The sequence below is a fragment of the Kogia breviceps genome, chromosome 1 (genome assembly GCF_026419965.1).
Source record: "Kogia breviceps isolate mKogBre1 chromosome 1, mKogBre1 haplotype 1, whole genome shotgun sequence".
Classification (NCBI taxonomy): Eukaryota; Metazoa; Chordata; class Mammalia; order Artiodactyla; family Physeteridae; genus Kogia; species Kogia breviceps.
Window position 1 is genome coordinate 15,066,786 of NC_081310.1, and position 25,334 is coordinate 15,092,119.

Sequence of the window (25,334 nt, forward strand, 5' to 3'; positions counted from 1 at the left end):
AAGGAATTAAAAATCTTCTTATTGAAATAAAACATATACACAAAATTAATGTAATGAATGAGAAGATAGTGTTTCCCACAGAAAGCATGACTAGTACACAACAGTGGTTCTCAAACTTTCACATGTATCAGAATCAACTGGAGGGAGTCTTAAAACATGGGCTTGCTGGGTCCACTTTCCAGAATTTCTGATTCAGTATGTCTGGGATGGGACTTAATTTATATTTTAAATTAGTTCTCAGGCCTTTCAGGAATAGCTCATACAAGTTGCATTGGCTTAGAGAAACCACCACCCTTTCAGAAAACAGTTAAATCTCAAACTCATGAGTAAATTAAGAATCAGGCAAGGGTGTTTCCTAGTAGTCAAACCCCTAATTCCCAGTTTCTGCTGTATTTCAGCTACTCTTCTCTTACATCCTTTTGAGAAATAGTTACTATGATAGGTCAAAAATGATAAAAATAGTCATCTCTCAGTATCCATTGGGGATTGGTTCCAGGGCCCCCTGTAGATACCAAAATCCGCAGATGCTCAAGTGCCTTACATATTTACTACCTCTTTCTCAGTCATGGGCTTTGGTGCTCACTATTCCCTTTGAGTGTAACACCTTTTATCCCCTGTGCTTGCTTTCATCTGGCTATTTCTAATTCGTCCTTTAGGTCTGAGCTTAGACATCAGCTCTACGAAGAACTTTCTCTGGCACACTCCCACACCCACCCTGCTGCTAAGGCAACCCTTCTACTCCCCTGGTCTTTACTGCATGCCTCCACTTAAGGCTGACCCTTGAGCGTATCTTCTAAATCAGTTTACCATGCTCATCCCATTTCTTTCTACTTCTCAGAGAAATAATTTATTTTTCTTCAGTTGACTACAGCAGCATTTGGGACATTCCAGCATTCCTGATTCTCTCTGAGTTACAGAGCATGTCAGGGAGAGAGAAGGAGGGAAAGAGGGGTAACAAAAATCTATAATCATAAAAGGGGAGAAGAAGGACATGGGATAAAATTATAACTCCACAACGTCACATGCATACATGCATACAAACTATTTGGGGGATGCTGATGACTGCTCTAAGGGTAGTAATTTCAAGTGGCACCAATCTTTAGCCCAGATTGGATTATGGGGCAAATCAAGTTTCCCAATTCCTCCTCATGCATTTGACGTATTTATGGCTTTTATAGCTTTTGATCACAATTTCTAGGAGGCAGCTGGTCCCTAAATCACATTTAAAACATTTATGAGAGCCACTGAAAAATGTCTGCTCATGAATTTGGGTTACGTTTAAGGATCCTGATTGTACTTAACCATGATTCTAGACTTCGGCTACAAGAGCCCAAAATAAGGATTCAAGCAAAAGAATAAAAATGATCCAGGAAAATAAATTGTTCCTGAAAATTTTTATTTCAACCAGAGGGAAGGAAGTTCCAAGGACAAAAAGTAAAGTAAGGGACACCTAGGCATTTCTCTCTGGAAGACAGTGGTCATTTCACACTTTCAGGGGGTGGTAGTCAGCATGCAATAACTGGTCTGACTTCAGCAGGGAGCAGCTATCCATTTAAGGAGATGCTGCCTAGAGGTCCAGCCTTGGAAGAACACCCCGAGTTCTCTGAAAAGGTAGGCCAACATTCAGAAAGTAGGATGGCACTAAATAACTCCAGGCCATCAAAGAAGCTAACTTGGGAAACGGGCTCCTGGCTTCCAGATTCTACCACCACTGCAAAGAGCAACAGTTGGGGGCCACACCCCAAAGAGCATGACAAATCCTAGCTTTCTGCACAACAGGAACTGACCTGGAAAAGTCTTTATTCCTCTGACCAAACAAACAAAAAAAAAAATCTGATTCCCAAAAGAGTACTTTGACTTCACACTGTTTCTGGTGAACCTATATTTTGATGACTATATGCTGATGAATGAAGAAAAAAAAAAGTTGGACTCTGACTAGGAAAATTTCTTATAAGGTTTCCAATAGGTTTTTTTATGCTATGCAGAAAAAAAGTATTACCAAAAAGGAATAAAGAGCGCTAACCAAAGCAATGTCCCTCTCCCAGATTTGCAGCACCTCAGAACTTCCTTGAAAGGGAAGGACAAAGCAGCCGTTTGCTCAGCTTAGATCATTTTGATTGAGACTCATATGTTATTTTAAATGAACATTGCTCAGGTAGTTAAGTCTTAAAAACCAACCATCCTTGACAACTGTCCAATTCTCTTTTTTAAAAGTCTTACCTTAAGGGTTTCAAAAACACATTTTCAAGTCTGCTCTAGTGGAAGGGGGCTAAACTTCCTATCTGCTTCACAGCTCAATGGGGCTGCTGGACTTTATTCATTTTTGTCTTTGAAAACTTTATGGTACAATTAAAAAGGAAAAAAAAAAGAAAGAACAAACTTAAAAAGCAAACACTGTGCAACTGCTTTAAGCTACTGGAACAATACAAAATTCCAATGCACATTAAATATATAATCCAATAGAATGCTTAATTTTTAAGATTTTACTCTTATTACTCAACTAATAATGTTAAAAAGGAAAGAAAAGGGCTACATTTTTCCAGTGACACTGGGCGGTTACTTACATTGATGTTTTTTTGGGAGGCGGGGGACGGTGGGAGGCGGATGGCACCATAGCAAGGGAGGCAGAGAGAACAAGAGCTAAAGTCGTCTTTGCATTTTCTATACATTGACTCCCAATGTAAGACAATGTTTGCAACTTTTACTTCCATATTTAATATAACATATATATATTTTACTTTGTAGAAGCTCCAGAGTTATCTTACATCTTATAGTAAATGCCAACAAAAATGTTTAAGGAAAGATCATCCAAAAGAAGACATGATGTTTTGCAGAGCCTTCAGTTTATCTTTAGAAAACGCAATTATAAAAGATGCTTGAATCAAGCTGCCCAGACATTTGTGTAACACAGAAAATCTGTTACCATTAGTTCTTGCTCAGTAAATGCAAATATTGTGAACACAGTGTTTAATAGCAGCAAATGTCATATCTACCACTTTTATGACCAGTAATAATGTAAAACACTCTCTCAAGTAATAAATATATTTATTAAATGGACCGCCATTCAAGCTAGGTATATATACATACAAACACACATTTTATTGGACAGACTATTAAGTGGCCAGAGCCTACGTGTTCATATACAATATGATATGTACGCACATCCCCTTTACATTGTGCATCTATAACAACTCAATGACATATTTTAAAGAACACTTTCATTGTTATTTAAATATATATGTTCTTATCAATATTAAAATATGTATTTTTTAGGGGAAAGCAACAAGCGTGCATCTTAGTTTCTACTGAAAGTCTGCTTTAAGCTTTCCTAGGACAACCATATTAAAATCACATTACTAGCTCCCCACTGCAGTATATGCATATTTTTCCTGATATCTTTATCTTCTAAAGGGGCTGGAGGTATGTCCGTATTTCTTCTTCCACATCGTTTTTACAACTTTAAACTCTGGCATCTATGATTAAATTTCACTCTTTGATGTGGGTTTTCAAACTTAAGAAGAGAGTATAAAGCAATCTCTTCCTTTTTTTTTCTGCAACAGACATTTTTCAAACTTTAAATATTTTTGATATCCCTAATTACAAGTTTCTGTCATTTTCTTCATCAGTGTTCACACTGTGAAATGAGAAGACATATTTGGTTTTAAGAAATAAAATGATGAAACTTTGTATATTTCGATGCTCTACTTCAATGGTGTTTAAGCGTCATGCTGAAATATGGATGCCGTATGTATTCTAATAGGGTCTCAGGAAAAACATCAGCTACCAGAATAACTATCCTCACATTATGCACATGGGGAAACTAAGGCATAGAACAAAATTCCCTGTCCAGTAGCTTATAAAGGATGTATCTACACGTACAAACTGATTGAGAGGGAGCCGAATAATTTAATCCAAATCATTTTTCAAAATAACTCTCCTTTTGCTTTAGTAATATTTTTCTTACCTATCATTTTTACACACAGCCAAATTCTCTGCCAAAAGTGCAACATCAATTCAAATATCATTATCTTAAATTTATAATGATTTTTATAGCTTGGGCAGAATTTTGCCTTCATATATCTATGAAGAAAAAATTCTCTAAATAAATTAACAGCAAAACTAATTTGTATAGGGGATGTTTAACTACATAAGATAAAATAGCTTTATGGGCTGCTGCTGATTTAGAAACAACCATTTCACTACAAAAAATTAATAAGCAAATCATTTAAAGTTTATTTTTAAAAAGACCTACCTCTATTAGCATGCTTTGTAAATCTAATCCCAATTCTGTTTGTTTAATTTTATTTCTTGTCTGTCTCCTTCCCTTTCCCCACTATACTGTAATTGCCATGACGGCCAAAAAATTTATTTTCCTTTCCAGTATAAAAAATTTTTAATTTATTTTCTAAATTATAATACTCCTGGCAATCAATGATCAGTCTCCAACACTACAATTTTGTCTTTTTGTGAATGTCATATACAGTAGGCCCTTGAAGACACAGGGGTTAGGGGCACTGACCCCCTATACAGTTGAAAATTCATCTATAACTTTACAGCTGGCCCTCCATACCCATGGTTCTGTATCCTTGAATTCAACTAACTGTGGATCATGTAGTACTGTAGTATATATTTAGTGAAAAGTACATGTATACATGGACCTGCACAGTTCAAACCTGTGTTGTTCAAAGGTCAACTGTAAATGGCACAATATAGTATGTAACATTTTGAAACTAGCTTCCTTCATTCAGCATAGAGATTCATCCAAATTTTTGTATGTATCAATGGTTTCTTCCTTTATAATACTGTGTAGTGTTCCATTGTACAGATATACCACAGTTTGTTAATCCATTCACCCTTAAAGACATTTGGATTGTTTCCAGTTTAGAACAATTATGAATAGACCTGCCATAAAGAGTCAGGTACAGGTTTCTGTGTGAACATAAGTTTACATTTCTCTAAGTTAAATACCCAGAAGTGGGATTTCTGCATAGTATGACAGGTGTATTTTAACTTTATAAGAAATAGCCAAATTGCTTTTAAGAGTGGTTATATCATTTTGCATTTCTACCAGCAATTAATGCAAGTTCCAATCACTCTTCATCCTCATCAGCACTTAGTATTGTCAGACTTTTAAAAATTAGCCATTCTAATAGATGTGCAGTAGATCTTAAAAAGGTTTTAATATGCAGTTCTCTAATGACTAATGATGCTGAACATCTTTTCGTGTGCTGCTATCCATTCTGTATATTATCTTAGGTGAAATGTCTGCTCATGTCTTTTTTTTTTTTTTTTTTTTTGCGGTATGCGGGCCTCTCACCGCTGTGGCCTCTCCCGCTGCGGAGCACAGGCTCCGGACGCGCAGGCCCAGCGGCCATGGCTCACGGGCTCAGTCGCTCCGCGGGATGCGGGATCCTGCCGGACCGGGGCACGAACCCGCGTCCCCTGCATCGGCAGGCGGACTCCCAACCACTGCGCCACCAGGGAAGCCTACTCATGTCTTTTGCTATTTTAAAACTTAGGTTGTTTTCACACCGCTGAGTTTTGAGAGTTCTTTACTTACTCTTGTCACAAGGACTTTGTCAGGTCTGTGCTTTGTAATTCCATCCACCAACGCCGCCCACCCCCCCACCCCCAGTATGGAACTTGTCTTTTCATGTTCTTAACATTGGGAGACCAAAAGTTTAAAATTTTAATGAAGGCCAATTTATCAACTCTTTCTTTTGTGGATTATATACTTTTGGTGTCATGCCTGAGACTTTCTGCCTAACCCCAGATCAAGAATATTTCTTCCTGTGTTCTCTTTTAAAAGGTTTATAGTTTATATTTTACTTGGTATTTGGTCAACTTTGAGTTATTTTTGGTATCAGCCATGAAGTTTAGGTCAAGATTCTTTTTTTTTTTTTTTTTTTGCATATTGATGTCCATTCAACTGCTCTAACACCGTTTGCCAAAAAGACCAAATTACTTTTGCACCATTGTCAAAATCCATCAACCACATTTGTGTGGGCTTATTTCTAGATGCTCTGTTGTGGTCCACTGATAACTGTCTATTTCTTTGCAAATACCACACTGTCTTGATGAGTGTAGTGATAGAGAAAGTCTTAAAATCAATAAGTGTTATTCATATGGGCTTTTTTCTTCTTTTCAAAAATGATTTTAGCTATGCTAATTCTGTAGTCTTTCCCTAAGATCTTGAGAATCAGTTGTCTATATGTACAAATAAAAAAATCCCACTGGGAATTTTATTGAATTCATTAAATCTATTGACCAAATTGGGGAGAGTCAACATCTTTACTCTTTTCAGTCTTCTGATTCATGAACTTAGTATATCTCTCAATTTAGGTCTTCTTTGATTTCTTACATCACTATTTGCAGTTTCAGCATACAGATCCTGTAACAATTTTGCTAGATTCATATTTACGTATTTTATTTTTGGAACTATTCAAAAATTTTAAAAAACTTTTAAAGTTCAGGTTCCATTTGTAACTTGCTAGTATATAGAAATGTATTGATTTTTGTATGTTGATCTTTTATCTTGTAAACTTGTTGAATTCACTTATTACCTCTAGGAGATTTTTTTGTAATTGGGCGGGGGGATTTTCTATGTAGACAACCATGTTGCCTGCATAAAGAGACAGTTTTATGTCTTTCTTTCCAATCTATATGACTTTTTTTGTTTGTTATTTTCATGATATACTTCTTTGACTAGGACATCCAGTTCAACATTGAATGGGAGTCATATACTGGACATCCTTGATTTGTTCCCAATCTTAGGGGAAAGGCATTTAAGTCTTTAATCATTAACTGCATTAGCTACAGGTATTTTATAGATGGCCTTTATCAGGTTGAATTTCATTCTATTCCTACTTTGCATATAATTTTTATCATAAATCGATATTAAATGTTGGCATTTTGTTCTGCATCAGTTGATGGGAACTCATGATTTTTCTTCTTTAGACTATTAATATGGTGGATTACAATGACTGATTTTCTAATATTGGACCAGCCTTGCACTCCCAGAATAAGCCTCACTTTGTAACTGTGTGTTATTCTTTTTACATTTTTATAGATTTGATTTGCTAATATTGGTTTGCAGTTATTTTATTTTACTATCTTTATCTGGTTTGGGTATCAGTGTTACTCTTCTGATCTCATAAAATGGGTTGGGAAATGTTCCGTTTTCTATTTTCCGAAGAAGATTTTGTAGAATTGGCCTTAGTTCCTTTTTAATTGTTTTGGGCTAGAGATTCCTTTTTCAGAAGAATTTTAAGAGGAATTTGATTTATTTAACAGGTATATGAGTATTTAGGTTGACTAAATTATCTTGGGTGAGTTTTAGTAGTTCATGGTTTTCAAGGAATCAGTCCATTTCATCTAAGTTGTCAAATTTCGATGCAATGAATTGTTTATAGTATTCTTTTACTATCCTTTTAATGGTTGTAGGATCTTTAGTAATATCCCTTATTTCATTCCTGATATTGTTAATTTGTGTATTTGTTTTTTTTTCTTTGTCAGTCTTACTAGAAGTTTATCAATTCTATTGATTTTTTTTTAAAGAATCAGCTTTTGTTTTTATTTTCTCTGGAATTTTTAATTTTATTAATTTCTGTTCATTTTTATTATTCTCTTCATTCTGCTTCTTTGGGCTTACTTTGCTCCTCTTTTTCTAGTTTGTTAACGTGGAAACCTAGAGTACTGATTGAAGATCTTTATTCTTTTCTAATACAAGTATATAATGCTAGAAATTTCCCCTAAAGCACTGCTTAGCTGTATCACACACATTTTGATATGTGCACTTTCATTTTCATTCAGTTCAAAATATTTTCTGATTTTCCTTGAGACTTCTTCTTTGACCAGGAGTTATTTATAAATGAATTGTTTAATATTCAAGTTAGGATATTTTCCTGTTCTTTTTTTTATTAACAAATTAATTCTTTATGACCAGAGAACATTTTTTTGTATTATTTCAATTAAAAATTTTTCAAATTGTTTTTATGACCTCGGATATAATCTGTCACGATGAATGTTCTCTGTTCCCTTGAAAAGAAAAGGTATTCTGCTCTTATTGGGTGGAGTGTTCACATATGTCAATTAGATCCCGCTGGTCGATGATGTTTAGTTCTATAATCTTGCTGATTTTCTATTAATTTTATCTATTATAGAAAGGGTAAGTGTTGATTGAAGTTTCCATCTATAATTGTGGATTTGTTCATTTCTCTTCTAAGTTCAGTTAGTTTTAGCTTCATGTAGTTTGAAGCTTAGTTTTTAAGTTCATACAAATTGTTACACCTTACTGGTGAATTGATTCCTTTCAAAGGTATATCTCTCTTTATGTATTTTTTTATTCCTGATATACTTTTTGGTTTTTGGGGCGGTGGCTCTAAAGCTTCTTTTACCTCATTAAGATAGCTGCTCCAGGTTTCTTTTGATTAGTGTTTGCATAGAACATCTTTTTCTATCCTTTTACTTTTAATCTACGTATATCACTATATTAGAAGGGAGTTTCATATGGGAAGTATATAGAGTAGGGTCATGTTTCCTTTTACTCCTTTCTGATCATCTGTTTTATTTATTGCATTTAGATTATTTCTATCTAATATAGTTATTGATACATTTGGATTTATATCTACCAATTTGTTATTTGTTTTCTCTTTGTTCTCTTTTTTATTCAGGTCTCAGTTTCTAAGGAGAAACTTAGGTTACCGGAACATTTTTTAGCTTTCTATTTTAATTTATCTATTGTGTTTTTAATTATCTCTTGTATAGTTTTGTAGTGGTTACTCTAAGGAGCATAATATATATCCACCACTTTTCACAGTCTACTTAGAATCAACTTTTACCACTTCAAGTGGAATACGGAAACCTTGTCATCTAAGAGTTCCCTTTATCCTTCTCCATTATGTTATAGTTGCCTTAAATATACATTTAAAACTCCATCATTCAGTATTATTTTGTTTTTAACTGTCAATCATGTCTTAAAGAACTAAAGAGGAGAAGAATAGTCTATGATGTGCTCCCAAATATTTACTATTTCTTTTGTCCCTCTTCCATTCTTGATGTTCCAATTTCCTTCTGGTGTTATTTCCCTCCTATCTGAAGAACTTCCCATAGAAATTCTTTTAGAGCTGGTTTGAATTCTTAGGTCAACAAATTCTTAGTTCTTCTTCATCCAAAGATGTCTTTATTTCACCTTCATTTCTAAGCAGTATTTTTTCTGGATATTGAATTCTGGGTTGGAAGTTCTTTTCAGTAATTTTAAAATATTATGTTGCTTCCTCCTGCCCTCTGTGTTTATTTCTGAGAAATCCATAGTCATTGAAATTATTGTTCCCTAATAGGAAATGCATATTTTATCTCTGGCCACTTTCAAGATTTTTTTGTGTACTTATTTTTATAGCATTTTGATGATGATGTGTCTGAACACAGACTTATTTGAGTTTATCCTGTTTGGTTTTCACAAAACTTCTTGAAGCCATAGGCTATTTTCTTTCCCCCAGTGAGGGAAGTTTGGGGCCATTATTTCTTTCTCTTCTCCTAGAACTTTAATGACACAAATGTTAGAACTATTTTTTTTTTTTTTTGTCTCACAGGTCTGTGAGGCTCCCTTTATTTTCCCCCCAATCTTTTCCCCTTTTTGTTAACTGGTAAGATAATTTCTATTGACCTATTTTCAAATTCACTGACTTTCAGTTTTTCATTTCCATTCTGCTCTTGAGCTGATCCAGTAAGATTTTTATTATGATTTTTGTACTTCTTAGCTCTAAAATTTGTATTAAATTCTTCTTTATATTTCCTATTTCTTTGTTCACACTCTGTACCTTATCATTGTTTCAAGAGTGTTTGTGAATGCTTGATAGAGTATTTTTTAAGTAACAGCTTCTATACAAATCTTTGTCAGGTAATTCCAACGTCTGTATATTCTCATCAATGGCATCTGTTGATTGTCCTTCCAATGGAGGTTGAGATTTTCCTGGTTCTTTATATGCCAAGTAATTTTGGATAATATCTTAGACAGTTTAATAATATCTTGAGACTATGTATCTTGTTTAAATCCTGTGGACAATGTGATATTTTTATTTTAGCAGGCAATCAAACTAGTGAGGTTCAGCCCACAAGTTCCAACTTGTATTTCGTGGGCTAGGGTTCCAGTGTTAGGTCAGTTTTCAAAGCTTTGCAGTGCTATTCAGATTTTTCCTATGTGTGTGCCACCCTGTGGCCAGTATGGACATAGGCAGTGGTTTATCTGTTTAGTTCTCAAAGTTTTGATACAATAAATTAGTCAGATTTGTGTACAGCAGGTCAGGAATGAGCCCAGGAGTACATAAATATCTTTAGGGTTATGTCACTTTCCCAAGGCCTTAACCTACTGCATAAACCCTGGTATTTTCTATTTCCTTGGGCTCCCATTTTGAGCCCTCCATCTATAAATTTGTAGCTTTAGTTATCTTACTCAGTTGCCAAGTAGTTCAAAAACAGAGAGAAAAAAGCAATGTGTATATGCTCCACCCTCTTGGGACCACAGATCCACTGATGTGAAAAGAAGGCTCCCGTCTCTCAGACGTTTGGCTCCTGTTGACATCATCATTGATATTGTCCTGGACTTGCTTGAGGCCTGGCTACAAGGAAACAGAGAAAAGAAAAAACACTTGCCTTCACCTTTACCAGTCCACAAGCTGAACTAGAGGCCTTCTCTGGGAGCTCTCTGTGTCTGAGCTCTGTGACTCTCTTCTGGGCTTCAACTCCAATATGATTAGGACAGAAGATACCAGAAGGGGAACAATGGTAAACTCACCACCAGTTTAGGGGTACTTTCCATTCTGATCTACTTTCCTGATCCATCTGCTACTATTTGCTTTTCAGTATCCTTACATGGTGGCTCCATGAATTCTGTCCAGGTTTTATAGCTGAATTCAGTGGGAGACACAAGGTGGATTGTGCCTATTCCATTTTATCTGGAACAAAAACTCTGCTAAAAAAATTTTTCTCAGGGACTTCCCTGGCAGTCCAGTGGTTAAGACTTTGCCTTCCAATGCAGGGGGTGCAGGTTTGATCCCTGGCTGGGGAGCTAAGATCCCACATGCCTCATGGCCAAAAAACCAAAACACAAAACAGAAGCAATATTGTAACAAATTCAGTAAAGGCTTTAAAAATGGTCCACATCAAAAATATCTTAAAAAAATTTTTTTCATTGTGAAATGATTGCATCAAACACAAAAAATATAAAACACATATGTAGAGTGAAAAGAATAATACAATAAATACCAGTGTACCCCTACCTATGATTAAAACTGGAGAATACTAACTAGTCCCTGAAAAATCCCCCTGTGTGCCCTTCCCATGCTTATGTTTCTTCCCACATAGAAGTAATCAGTAACTTGACCTTAGAGGAATCATTCTCTCACATCCTTTCATAGTTTTATCACTTAAGTATATAACCCTGAACAATATACTGTTTAGCTTTTATTTTTATATTTTCATAAAACCTTTAAAGTATCACATATATACAGAAAAATACACAGATCACTCATATGCAACTTAATTATCCCAAAGTCAACACATTTTTAACTACCATCTAATCTACATATAAAACATCACTTGCACTCCAAAGGCCCCTCAGACCTCTCCCGATCATTTCTACCTTCTTCCCCAAAGGCAACCGTTAACCTGACTTCTAATATCCCAGATTATTTTTATCTGTCTTAAACTTTATATAAGTAGAATGATACAAAATATAAGTTTTATGTCTAGCGCCTTCACACTGATATTATACTTATGCGATCTATCCATGTTGCATATAGCACTAGTGTTATATTTTCACTGTTATATAGTATTCCTTTATATGAATTCTATATTAATACTATATTTATTTATACTCATTTATTTCTTCATTCTCATGTTGATGGACATTTAGGTTCCTTTTGGTTTTTTTGTTGTTATGAATGATGTTATGAAGATATTTTGTGCCTTTCTTTTGGGGCATACATGTGTTCATTTTTGTTGGGTCATTCCTGGAGAGGAATTGCTGGGACAGAGGCTATACAAATGCTCAGCGTTAGTAGATATTACCAGTTTTTCAGAGTTGTTTAACAACCTACACTTCCACCAGCAGATATGAGCACTCTAGTTGCAAGAGGAAGGTTTTTTTGTTTTGTTTTGTTTTGTTTTGTTTTGTTTTGTTTTAATAAGCAGCCATTGTTAGAGAGAAATGCCATCATATAAATAGATAGGTGAAAAGTCAAAAACCATAATTACAATGTTCCCTAGATTTAAACCTGGGCCTTCAGTCTTGAGACTAATGTAATCACTGGAAGATACACTGACAAGTTAATAATTATATAGAGAAATACATACTTCCAGGGAGGTAAAAGCAACTAACAAAGGAAATCTACTTTTCAATTATTATTTTTTTAAACCATAGCATCATTTCCATCATCCTTCAGTTTTCAGAGGAGTGATGGATTCGTGGTGAGGCATTTGCATACTTGCATCATACGTTTTTGATAACAAGTCACTAGAAACTGTGAGATGGCTGATCATGGCCAGTATGACTCATGTCAGCCACAGAACCAAGTGTTGTCATGAAATACCTGATCTGAAGCAGACTTAACCACCACCATGTCATAATGCTTTAGTCCACTGAGCAACCTGTGTCAAGTTGCATGCTCATCATGAAATAATATGCACCCAGGCTAAAGCCTCTATACATTTTAATTGAGTTATACTCAACCAAATCAAATCCATAGTGTCAATGACAGGAAAGTACTTTTCAACTTTTCCCAGTGATTCAAAGACCTCTCTGCTATATATATACATATATATATATACACATGTATGAAGTGCAGAAGAACATTAAGAGTAAAGAAAACAACACAGAACAGTATTTGCCCTAATGGAAACCTTAGCCTGGTAGAAAAGTCATACATGTTAATACTCTGTACAGATCCCTATGAATGTACATACCACATTTCATTATAATTATTAATGTGTCTGTCTCCCTCACTATACTGTGAGCTGCTTATGGATAGAGATAATTTTTCACCCACCACCCAACCATTATCATTCTGCACAAGACCCGTCTCATGTTCTACATGTTTCTATTTCTCATGCCCCTCCTGTAAAACTTGCAAGTATTTTCATTCAGATATGTTAAATGTTCTTGCAAAGTATGCATTGTTATTTTGTGTGCACATGTTTTTAATATATGTAAATTATACCATGTTATATAATTCATTCTGTTTCCCTACTTTTTTCATTCAGGACTACATTTTACAGATCCGTCCACATTGCTAGGAGCACACCTAGACTACTGCTCTTTACTGCTGCACAGGACTCCAAGGAATACACCCACCATTTTTTATCTATCCAGTCTTCCAACGACAGACACTCCAGCTCCTTGACACCACCAATAACACCCATACTGCAATAAGCATCCTTGCACATATGTCATTATGGACAAAACAGAAAGTTGTCTGGAAGGTAGACCAGGAACAAATCTGTTGTGCACAGTTTTGCAGCATGCAGTATGCCTACATTGGCTACATCAGTCTATAATTCCACCAACCATACGTGAGGAGTCTCAAATATTATTTTTTTGCCAACATTTGGCATTACGCAATTCTAATTTCTAGTTTTTGTCTATCTAATCCATGCTGTTAGAATCTGAATTTCTCTTATTGCTAACGAGTTTGAACACTTCTAACAATGCTTGCTAACTCTTTGGGTGTTCTCTATAAATTGCCTATCATAACCTTCATCTGTCTTTTCAGTTGGGATTGCTATCTTTTTCTTCTTAATTTTCAGGAGTTCTTTTTAGAGCCTAGATATTAGTCACTTATCATATTAGACACCATAAGTAATTATTTTATTCTATTAACTGAGTATGAATTTTATTTATTTTTGTTGTTGAACATAAATGTTTAAATTCTTTATCAATAAGTTAATCAATATTTTTTCTTAATTTATCCTTTTGAGGTTTAAAAAATATTTTTCTATCTCTAGGTCACAAAGATATTCTCCTGTGTTTTCATCTACTATTTTTATAGTTTTACTTTCCACATTTATCTTTATAGAGATTATCTTCGTAAAAGGTTTAGGAAGGGATCCAGTTTTATATTTCTCCATGTAGTAAGCATTTTCTAAAAGTCACATAAAATGCAATCTGTCCTTTCCCCATTACTTTTTTGATGTCAGTTTAATAAGTATTAAGTTTTCACAATTTAAGTTCTCTGTGCTTTTATTGCATACTATTGGTCTATCATCTGTTTGAAATATTCAAAATAAGTTGTTGATCACGGAGTCATACCCTGCTGTGCCCCCCATCTGGTCAGTGGAGTCCCATGACCCTAACTTGGCTGCTGTCTTGGAGAGGCTAGTGGCCATAAAGAAAGGGAATACTTTGCTATTGCAGTATCTGAAGAGGATCATCTCCGACCTGTGTAAACTCTATAACCTCCCTCAGCATCCAGATGTGGAGATGCTGGATCAGCCCTTGCCAGCAAAGCAGCGTACACAGGAAGATGTATCTTCGGAAGATGAAGATAAAGAGATGCCTGAGGACACAGAAGACCTAGATCACTATGAAATGAAAGAATAAGAGCCAGCTGAGGGTAAGAAATCTGAAGATGACGGCAACGGAAAAGAAAACTTGCCCATACCAGAGAACATTTAAAAGAACCAGAGGCAAGATTACTTAAATGGTGCGGTGTCTGGCTTGGTGCAGGCTACTGACCGGCTGATGAAGGAGCTCAGGGATATATACTGATCACAGAGTTTGGTGTTTTTTTTTTTTTTTTTTTTTTTTTTTTTTTTTTTTTTTTTTTTTTTTTTGCGGTATGCGGGCCTCTCACTGTTGTGGCCTCTCCCATTGCGGGGCACAGGCTCCGGACGCGCAGGCCCAGCGGCCATGGCTCACGGGCTTAGTTGCTCCGCGGCATGTGGGATCTTCCCGGACCAGGGCACGAACCCGGATCACAGAGTTTGAAAGGCGGAAACTATGCAGTCGAACTCGTGAATGACAGTCTGTATGGATTGGAATGTCAAACTCCTCAAAGTTGACCAGGACAGCGCTTTGCACAACGATCTCCAGATCCTCCAAGAGAAAGAAGGAGCTGACTTCATCCTACTAAACTTTTCTTTTAAAGGTAACTTTCCCTTTGACCCACCGTTTGTCAGGATTGTGTCTCCAGTGCTGTCCGGAGGGTATGTTCTGGGCGGAGGTGCCACCTGCATGGAATTGCTCACCAAGCAGGGCTGGAGCAGTGCCTACTCAATAGCGGCAGTGATCATGCAGATCAGTGCCACGCTGGTGAAGGGAAAAGCACGAGTGCAGTTTGGAGCCAACAAATCTCAATACAGCCCGACAAGAGCACAGCAGTCCTACAAGTCCTTGGTGCAGATCCACGAAAAAAACGGCTGGTACACACCCCTGAAGGAAGATGGCTAACCCGGGAGTGCCATCCCCTTCTTCCTTCCCCAGGCACCACTGGACCAATTACCTTTGAATGCTGTATTTGGATCTCACGCTGCCTCTGTGGTTCCCTCCCTCATTTTTCCTGGACGTGATAGCTCTGCCTATTGCAGGACAATGATGGCTATTCTAAATGCTAAGGAAAAACAAACACACAGAGAAACTGTTTCAAGTACTCAAGACTGACTTACAGACCAACCAGCCACCTGGCTGGAACCCTTGCTAGCAGGCATTCTAATAAAAGAAACGTTCGAGCCTCCTTATATTGCAGGAAATTCAGCTGTGCTCCAGACTAGAGCCTCCTTACCTATGCTATGGATTTTTAATTTATTTTCTCTTATTTCATGTACACTGCTTTTTTTGGTTACAGTGTATGATGGATGTGTATGAAAAAAAAGTGTATCTTTGGGAAAACAATTACAGTTTGTTAATTTGGAAACAAAAATAAGTTGTTGAATAAACACATTTTTATTTTACAAAATTATAATTTTACAGAAGTATGGATAATTTTATATAAAAAGTATGGATTATATTATAATTTTACCAAAATATGGATATTATAATTTTACAAAAGTATAGAGAGTGCTGGGAGATCTTTATTCCTCCATGTACATTTTGGATTTGCTTATCTTATTTATCCTTGTATTTCCTATTATGTAGATTCATGCCTGGGACAAAATAGGCCACAGAATACATTTTAATACATAAATAAATGATTAAATTACAGCTATATAGGCATATAAAAAAGTGCAAAGTGAGCATAGAGGACAAAGACCAAATGGGAGATGAGAGAAACTGGATGTGAACCAATCCTGGCTTAAGCACAAATAGTTCAGTTCTGAAGGCAAATAGGTGAACATATAGCCACTGGAATATAGTCCATTTATATAATTCGCTAGCAAATCTGCTTCGCCATCTGTCTTAGTCTCTAAATAACTTGGAGTTCAAGAGTTTACAGGGGGTTGCACTCAAGCTCAACTTTTTGGTAAATGGTTACGGGGCACTGAACTCACTCTCCAAAAGAACTAACAAACAAAACAGTGTTGATTTCCTGCCCATTGCAATTCATCTCTCTCTGCAATTGCTATGACAATCTCTGATTACTGATATTATTATCCCCAGAAGATGGTTCATGGAAATTCTCGTCCCCTGCTAGGCTGTCCCAGTTTTATAAAGTCAAAATCTGGTCAGCTTACTCTACAGGGGAAAAAAAGGCCACTGGAAAAAAAAAAAAAAAAAAAAAAAAAAAGGCTGTTTGAAAAAGATAGCAGCTGCTACGATGCCGCATTAATGCAGACACAGCAGAGTGAAGAGAGGATGTCTATTTTGCTGTTTCGTTTCTCTTTTTTTCTTTTCCCCTTACCCCTTTAGTGGCAATATCACTAGAGAGTTAATGGAAGCACTGTCATGGAATTTTCTGAACAACAGAATGGTTAGTCTCCCTAATTATTTCAATCCCAATGCAGTTCTCCTTCCAAAGCAGGAGAATTTAGCAGCCATCTTCCTGTCCCTAAATTCATCCTCATCTCCCAGCGTCCTTTCCAAGTAAGGTACATTTACATCACATTTCAACTAGCAAAATGTCTTGATGGCACCAGTAAAATCAAAACAGCATTAATTAGGATTTCATGAATTCTGAATTTGTGACCTATATATAGTTATTAATCTGAAATTACTCTGTACTAACAAGGTATATATTTATTTACACATTATTGTAAATAATATGAAACTACTTTTAAAAAGCTATTTTCATGCCCCTTAAATACTTTGGGTGCACCCATTAATATCTAGAAGGTTGATATGTTACAGCCAGAAGAAACCATTTTATCTAACATTTATATTACAGATGAGGAGCCTGAAACTTAGAAAGGGGAAAAGACTTGCTGTAATAATTTAAAAACCACCTAAAGGTTTCTACTAAGCAAATTTCCATTAACTTAATCCAAATATAGTTCCAAAACTGCATTCACAATTGTTTAAAGTACTTTTTAATGTTTTACTTGACTTTAATCAGACAAATCCTTTTAACTTTAGTACTGCATTTGTAACGCCAATATCATTTACCCTCTACTTTCTATTTAGTTTAGGAAATATTTAACATACTGAGTTATAATTGTGTGACAGTAAAAAATTAACTACGGTAGGAAAGTAGATTATTAAGGAATATGAGGTATGAATCCACCATCAAGAGAAAATTAGAATTCTCAAATATATCTCCTCATTTATATTAAAAGTATTCAATGGAAGGACTGACTATTTCACAAAGATAAAAAGCATTGCTGATCCATTATTACTGAACACACACTAGGATAATTATTGCCTTTTAATATGCTCTCCTTCTACCTTAAAACAATTGAACCTACAGATTAAAAAAAATATATTAATTGAAGCGGAGGTCGTTCTGCAGTGAGCCACAGGGAAATTCCCTAAAATACAACATAAAAGAAAAAAACAGCATAAATTAAATCAACAAAGTTCAAATGCTTCTGCTCTTATGCTTATTAAATGCTTCTTACGATGAGCATGAAAAAAGATTACCAAAGGAAATCTTGGTAAATATTATTTGGAGTGAACCAGCTCCTAAATAAACTGCAAATTTACTTTCCAGCATTTTCCATATATATGTATTTTTTTTTAACTAAAGAAGGATACTGTCCAATTATATAAAGACTCTAGAAAACAGATACAGGGACTTTCTTGGTGGCGCAGTGGTTAAGAATCCGCCTGCCAATGCAGGGAACACCGGCTCGATCCCTGGTCCGGGAAGATCCCGCATGCCGCGAGGCAACTAAGCCCATGCGCCACAACTACTGAAGCCCACGCACCTAGAGCCCATGCTCCACAACAAGAGAAGCCACCGCAGTGAGAAGCCCGTGAACCGCATCGAAGAGTAGCCCCCGCTCGCCGCAACTAGAGAAAGCCCGCGCGCAGCAACGAACACCCAATGCAGCCATAAATAAATAAATAGATAGATAGATAGATAGATAGATAGATAAATAAGTAAGAAAGCAGATACAGGTTATTCTGAAAACAATTGGAAATTGTAGTAGCTTATCAAATATTGCATCCTCATCTGGAAAAAACTGTATCGATTAATTTAAATTGATACAATTAATAAGTATCATTAATACTGGAAAGTCACTTTTCGAAGATATTAATAGATGCAAATTACATTTCCTCTGTCCATGAATTGGCATACAACTTCCCTGGGTCCTCTTCTAATACTGCACGGAGCTACGGGGTAATGGAAGTGGAGCTAGGGGTTTGAGGGGAGAGAGAGAAACAGGAACCACATCAAAGGAGATGTAAAAAAAAAAAAAAAAAAATCAAGACCAAAAATAAATTTCCATATTTATCTAGGTTTCCCGTTGTTATCACAAACCCTTCTGCCACCTTTATAAAAAAATATTAGGGATTAATTTTGCCACATAGGTCAAGGAAAAGAGTACCTGACTCTAATTATAATCTAATGTTAAGGAAGCCAGATGTGCACTACACAAACATATGAAAGGAGGATAAAAAGTTATGGACACACTGAAGCAAACATTTCGAGGGGAATGAAGATTTACTGCATAAATCTAATAGGAAAGATGCTTGTGAACCATCTGGTAAGTGACTTATATAGCCCCATACATTAGCATCTGTTGTCATGTTTTCAAAGTACAGAATTTCAAAACTGTGCTTATGAGTCTTCTGAATGCAGTGAGTTTGCAGCAATGGATTGGAAAAAAAAAAAAGTCCTAAAGAAAAGGCTTGCACTTGACCTCTAAATAAAATTCTGTATGGTGTTTTAGAGGTTACCATAAGCACTGTCTCTATCATACCCTTATTCAGCCCTCACAATCATCTTATGGGTGGGTAAGGTAGGCATTAGTATGATAATGGCCATTTTACAGATGAAGTAACTGGGAGAGTTTCAGTGGCTTTTGCAGGATTACCTGGGTGACGGCTGCACAGTCAAGACTACGAATTCCTAGATCGCTTCACTTCCTTAGACTATTTGTAGGCTTTGAATGAGAATGCAAGTCTTGTTGGCTATGAGAGCATCCACCTTCTTTTGGTTTACCAGACTGCTCATGAACTAATGTAGGCTCCTTGAGGGGAGGGACAAAGGAACCCCAGGGCCAGGCACACACCCTGCCTTTCCTGGGAGGAGAACAGTGAATGCTTGTTGAATGAATTACTTAAGAAAGGATAAAGAAGATGTATATATGTATACATAATGGAATTACTCAGCCATAAAAAAGAATGAAATAATGCCATGTGCAGCAACATGGATGGACATAGAGATTACTTTATATCACTTACTTCATATTAAGTAAGAAAGCAGATACAGGTTAGCCTGAAAGCAACTGCAAATTGTGGTAGCTTATCAAATATGGCATCCTCATCTGAAAAAACCGTATTAAGTGATACTTCATATCACTTACTTCACATCAAGTGAAATAAGTCAGACAGAGAAAGACAAATATCATTTGATATCACTTACATGCGGAATCTAAAAAATGATACAAGTGAACTTATTTACAAAACAGAAATAGACTCACAGAAACAGAAAGCAAACTTATGGTTACCAAAGGGGATATGGGGGGTGAAGGGAAATAAATTAGGAGTTTGGGATTAACATATACACACTGTTATATATAAAATAGGTAAACAACAAGGACCTACTGGATAGCATAGGGAACTATACTCGATATCTTGTGAGATATATATATATGTGTGTGTGCATATATATATATGTATATATATATATATGCACACACATATACAACTGAATCACTGTGCTGTATGTACACTTGAAACTAACACAACATTGTAAATTAACTATACATCAATAGAAAAAAAAGGAAGGGAATGCCACACAATTCCTAGTACCCAGAAAACACTCAACAACATGATAGATGCTGGAAAAGGTAAACAAAATATAGATTTTTGTCCCAGTAAGACTAACAAAATGGAAAATGCAAGGTCCAAGTTATTAGAACTAAACTGTTCAATGCAAAAGCATCAGTACTACAGTAGTCTGGGAAGGTTCACAAAAAGTTAGGATTTCAGTTGCACCTGGCAATACTTAACTTACTAATGGTAGAGAAAAATAGGAAGGGGTAGAAAAACGGCCTTTAAATAGACAAAAATAAAGTTGAAGCAAAATAACAGAGCTTTAAAGATTAGCATTAACATTGGTAAAACTGAGAATATATTTGCTTTAACTTTAATTTCTGAGATGACATGAGAAATTTAATCCTTTTCACAATCTGTCAGCTGCTGAAGAGTCTGAGACAAAATATGTATTGCTTTTTACTATGCTTTTTAGAGTCACAATTTTGAAATCTTTGTCTAGATAAAAATAATGATATCAAAAAGCATAAGTCTTGACTAAGTATTGACCAAGATCTACCTCTTTCTTAACTTACACTCTACATAGAGGACCATCAATATGCTAAGACCACAGCAGACCCAGAGGCATGTCCAGTCTTCTTAAGCCCAGTTTGTTTCTAAGATGCACTGTTCAATGTGATTGTCATGGCACACTTGTTGAAAATAAAAAGTTAAAGAACGCAGGTCACAGAAAGGCATCAGTAGTGACTACAGAGAGAGATTCTACTGCTTCAGTGTGGTCACGAAGTTTAGACTTAATCCAGCCAAGTGGGTGGAAAGGTGAAGCTCGATGGCCCTCCCACGTGGGTTCTTTTGAATTAGGCATGACTTCTGGCTCCAAGCTGAGGTCCCTGCAGTACGAGGCTTCATCACTGGCAGGTAGAACAATTAATTAGCTGCTTCTCTGCCACAGATACACCCCCCAATGGTAGGACCACAAGGGTTCAGGGGCATACCTGTCAGAGCATTTCTTTGCAGGTAGTTACCATGAAGAATATCACTGAAAATGAGGATGGATGTCCCACACCTCTCCGGAATAGTAATTTCTTAATTCTTATTCAAATCCAGCAGGCGGGACAAGATAACTTGATCTCAATTGGCCATGTGGTCCTGATGGTGTCCTGGTAATGGGCTGTTCACTTAATTTATGTCATTTTAAAAAATTAAATAGTCATATTTTAAATCCCCACTGCAGTTCTTCAGACAGAAAGTCCACGTTTAAAAGTTACAGTGTCTTTACAGATCAGCATCACCGAACTTCTTACCTTGTTGACTATGCTCTCCTAAAGTTTTCCCTTTTCTTGGTTCCTCTTTTGGCTCGTGAGAAATAACTCAGAATCCCACCCACAGGTCACTTAAAGCTCTGCTTCGGGAAACGAGGTTTGTCAATTTGGTTTTAAACTGAAACATAAATCTGTTGCTTTATGAATATGAAGTAAGAATCCAGCATGCTGGGTTACAGATATATTTGCAAAAAGGACTTACGCGAGTAGGGCAAATGCGGTGTTCAAATGTGAACAAAATCCAATTTACTCTTTGATATACATAGGATTCCAAACAACAATACATCTCAATTCACGGAACACTTACTGACAGCCTACTATGCCCGAGACATTGTGCCAGCTACTGGCAACTTTATGTTTGCTTTAAAATCAATTTCTTTACCTTGGTCTGTGCATACTTTGCTGCCTGAACTCTCTTTAGGCTCCCCTTGGATTCAAGGCTTAGAACAACCGCACTGCCAAAAAGAAAGCTTCTTAGAGGCGTGCAAAACTTCTCACTGGCTATTAAAATCTTTGCTTTGAGGGCTTGTCAATATCTGGAGCTCCTCAAGGTTTTCTCCAGTCTAGAACAGCACATCTTTCTCTGGAATCTTCCATCAAGGATTCAGAGAGAAAAATGGACATTACGTCTCAGAACATACCTGAAGGCACATTTACTACTTTCTATATTAGGGGCTCTGATCTCATTGTGGTGAGGTCCAAAGTTGTTTTATTCTGGTTTATGAAGTATTTTCTAACAAATTAAACTTTTGGTGATAGTCACACGGTACAGTATTTAATAAAGAGGCTAGCTAATAATTCCAATTATTTTTATACCTTGTTCTTTTTGTTAGCTTTTGAGGTATGGGGCACAGGATGAAGTCCAATGATTTTGGATTCACCTAATCCCCTTCCCTCAGCTCTTCCTGGGTCCCTCAGACAAAGGGAAAATCAACCACTACATTCTGAAGTCCAAAAATTCTAAGTGGAAGGAGAAAAGTGGTGAGATGATTGTATTCAGAACAGATTTCAGGAGGACAGCAGGAGACAAGACAGAAAGAGAGCTTGACTCATTTAAATATAAAAATGAATATATAATTTGTGTGTGTTCATTTTATTAATCATGTAAGTAACATACCTAATATACATACTAGCTATATACTCTGAATATATATAGCATAATATTATACATGTATAGGATATACATTAACTATTAGATCCATAAAGACGTGTGTGAATAGAAGTATGAGTCAGAGTTGCTCAGGGCACTTCTGAGGCTGTCTGGGGAGAGGGACAGGGTGGGGACGCTGCTGGGGAAGCCTTGCCTGTGAAATCACTGACCCCAGGGGATCCATTTCACCTAGTCTATAGATCAGGTCCCAAGTTTCCGAGTCAGATTTTGTTTGGGAAAAATCTCCTACTCCCTCACTACCTTTCTTTTTATTTTTTATTTATTTTTTACTTTTGGCTGTGTTGAGTCTTCGTTGCGGTGCGCGGGCTTCAGTAGCTGTGGCACACGGGCTCAGTACTTGTGGCTCGCGGGCTCTAGAGCGCAGGCTCAGTCGTTGTGGCGCACGGGCTTAGTCGCTCCTCTGCACGTGGGTTCTTCCCGGACCAGGGCTCGAACCCGTGTCCCCTGCATTGGCAGGAGGATTCTCAACCACTGCGCCACCAGGGAAGTTCCATCACTTCTTTCTCAGGCTGATTTTTCACTGCTCCCCAAAGGTTCATGCTACCTTTTCTTCAGATAAGTTGATCTTCACATGGCCCTCCTCCCTCCCCTGATAAAACAAACTATGATTATTTCTTATTCTGTTTCTTTCCACCCATCCAATTACTATTCATTCTTTTTTTAAAAAATAAATTTATTTATTTTTGGCTGCGTTGGGTCTTCGTAGCTGCACGTGGGCGTGGGCTTTCTCTGGTTGCGGCGAGCCGGGGGCTACTCTTTGTTGCGGTGCACAGACTTCTCATTGCAGTGGCCTCTCTTGTTGCAGAACACAGGCTCTAGGTGCGCGGGCTTTGGTAGTTGTGGCACGTGGGCTCAGTAGTTGTGGCTCGCGGGCTCCAGAGCGCAGGCTCAGTAGTTGTGGCACATGGGCCTTGTTGCTCCACAGCATGTGGGATCTTCCGGGACCAGGGCTCGAACCCGTGTCCCCTAATTGGCAGGTGGACTCGCAACCACTGCGCCACCAGGGAAGCCCACTACTCATTCTTTAAGGCCAAACTCTGGCCCCATCTCCTCTATGAATCCCTTCCTAGAAACTCTAGTCTATAACCACCTTCCTCTCTTTTCTTAACTCCTTTTCCTCTATTTGACCCTTTAATTAATGCTACTGGTATATAGTCCACTTCTTGTAACTCACTTTCGGTTTTGAATTGCTAGACTAAACCCTGTATGGAGGATCTCTGAACCCCTTAGGTATGCACAACCAGCTGAACACAAGTGTCCACAGGATCCTTTCTGCCCGCCCCCATTCCGGTTAACCTGAGTTTTACCCACTCCATTTTACATTTCACCCAAGACAATGCACTGTCCCCCGTCTCTAGGGTCACCTGGAACCAGAAGAGGGAGTTATCCCTCCTTATGCCTCACTGGTCACAGCTAAGACGATCTCATGTACCCTACTCTATTTGGCTGGTTAACATAAGAAAACATTTGTAGTTAAAGTGGGGAAACATGAACATAAACTGATGGTTACAATCTAATATTTTAAATGCAGTGTAAAACATATTCCTGGAGGAAGCATATCTAATAGCAAAACATGCAAGAAATAAAAGTTGGGCCACATTTGGATATGAAAAAAATATGATAAAGAATTAGCAACACCAACATAATCCATGAATGTGCTGAACACAGGTCTTTAAAAGTTTCCTCACCACCCCCCAATAAACCTGTATTCTCATAGGAATCCATTTAACAGCTAAAAACTCTTATTCAATTAGAAAACAATGTTTTGTTCTTCTACTTTCTTAATTACTAGATCACCAGGATCTACAAATGTAATAACCACTTTCATTCTTTGGGTATTTACCCATAGCCCTTTAAGAAGGTAACCATTTTCCCCATTTTTCAGATTAGAAAACTAAGGGCCCAAGTGACGACATAGCGAGTCCAGAGTCACTGAGTTGGCGGAAAGACTAGAACTTGATTCTGGCTCACTCCAAAGCCCAGGTTTTCCCACAGGGCCACTCTGACCAACTGAATGCAATGTTTCATATGTACAGTATTTCAGCTACGTATCCGTTAAGTAAGCTTTCCCGAAATAGTCCAGTTGCCATATATTATATTCTTACTATGGAGAATTACCTTCTAAGTATCAAGGAACTGATTTTAAATGTGAACTATCAGAACAGAATCACTTTTAATTCTGAGATTTCCTATCCTAATTCATGTCTGACTTAAAGTCAGAAAAAGGGGAAGATTTACTCTTATTCCTTAACTAGGCTGTCACTTTTATTAAAAGATAGTGTAGGTATTAATACATCCTAGCACGCACCTGGAATTGTTTTACAAAAGTGATCATGTTTTTTTTTTAATTAAAAAAAACATATACTATGGTTGTGTTTATGGAACCCTGCATTTTTCTATCTGCTAACATTACAGACCTGTTCATAAGTGTTTTTCAATTTTCTGCTACACGCAGAAACACTCACTCCCTTCCTCTGAATGGCTGATTTTTCCTCTCTGAATACACTACAATATACTCATCCTCACTGAACTG

General features: G+C 36.9%; 1 protein-coding gene and 1 pseudogene across 24 annotated transcripts in view; one reads left to right on the forward strand and one right to left on the reverse strand.

Annotated features, from left to right (window-relative positions):
- The window catches only part of ESRRG (estrogen related receptor gamma), a 645,982-nt gene that overhangs the window by 374,040 nt on the left and 246,608 nt on the right, over positions 1 to 25,334 (reverse strand). The window lies entirely within an intron of this gene.
- Positions 14,294 to 15,607, forward strand: LOC131741955 (ubiquitin-conjugating enzyme E2 Q1-like; annotated as a pseudogene).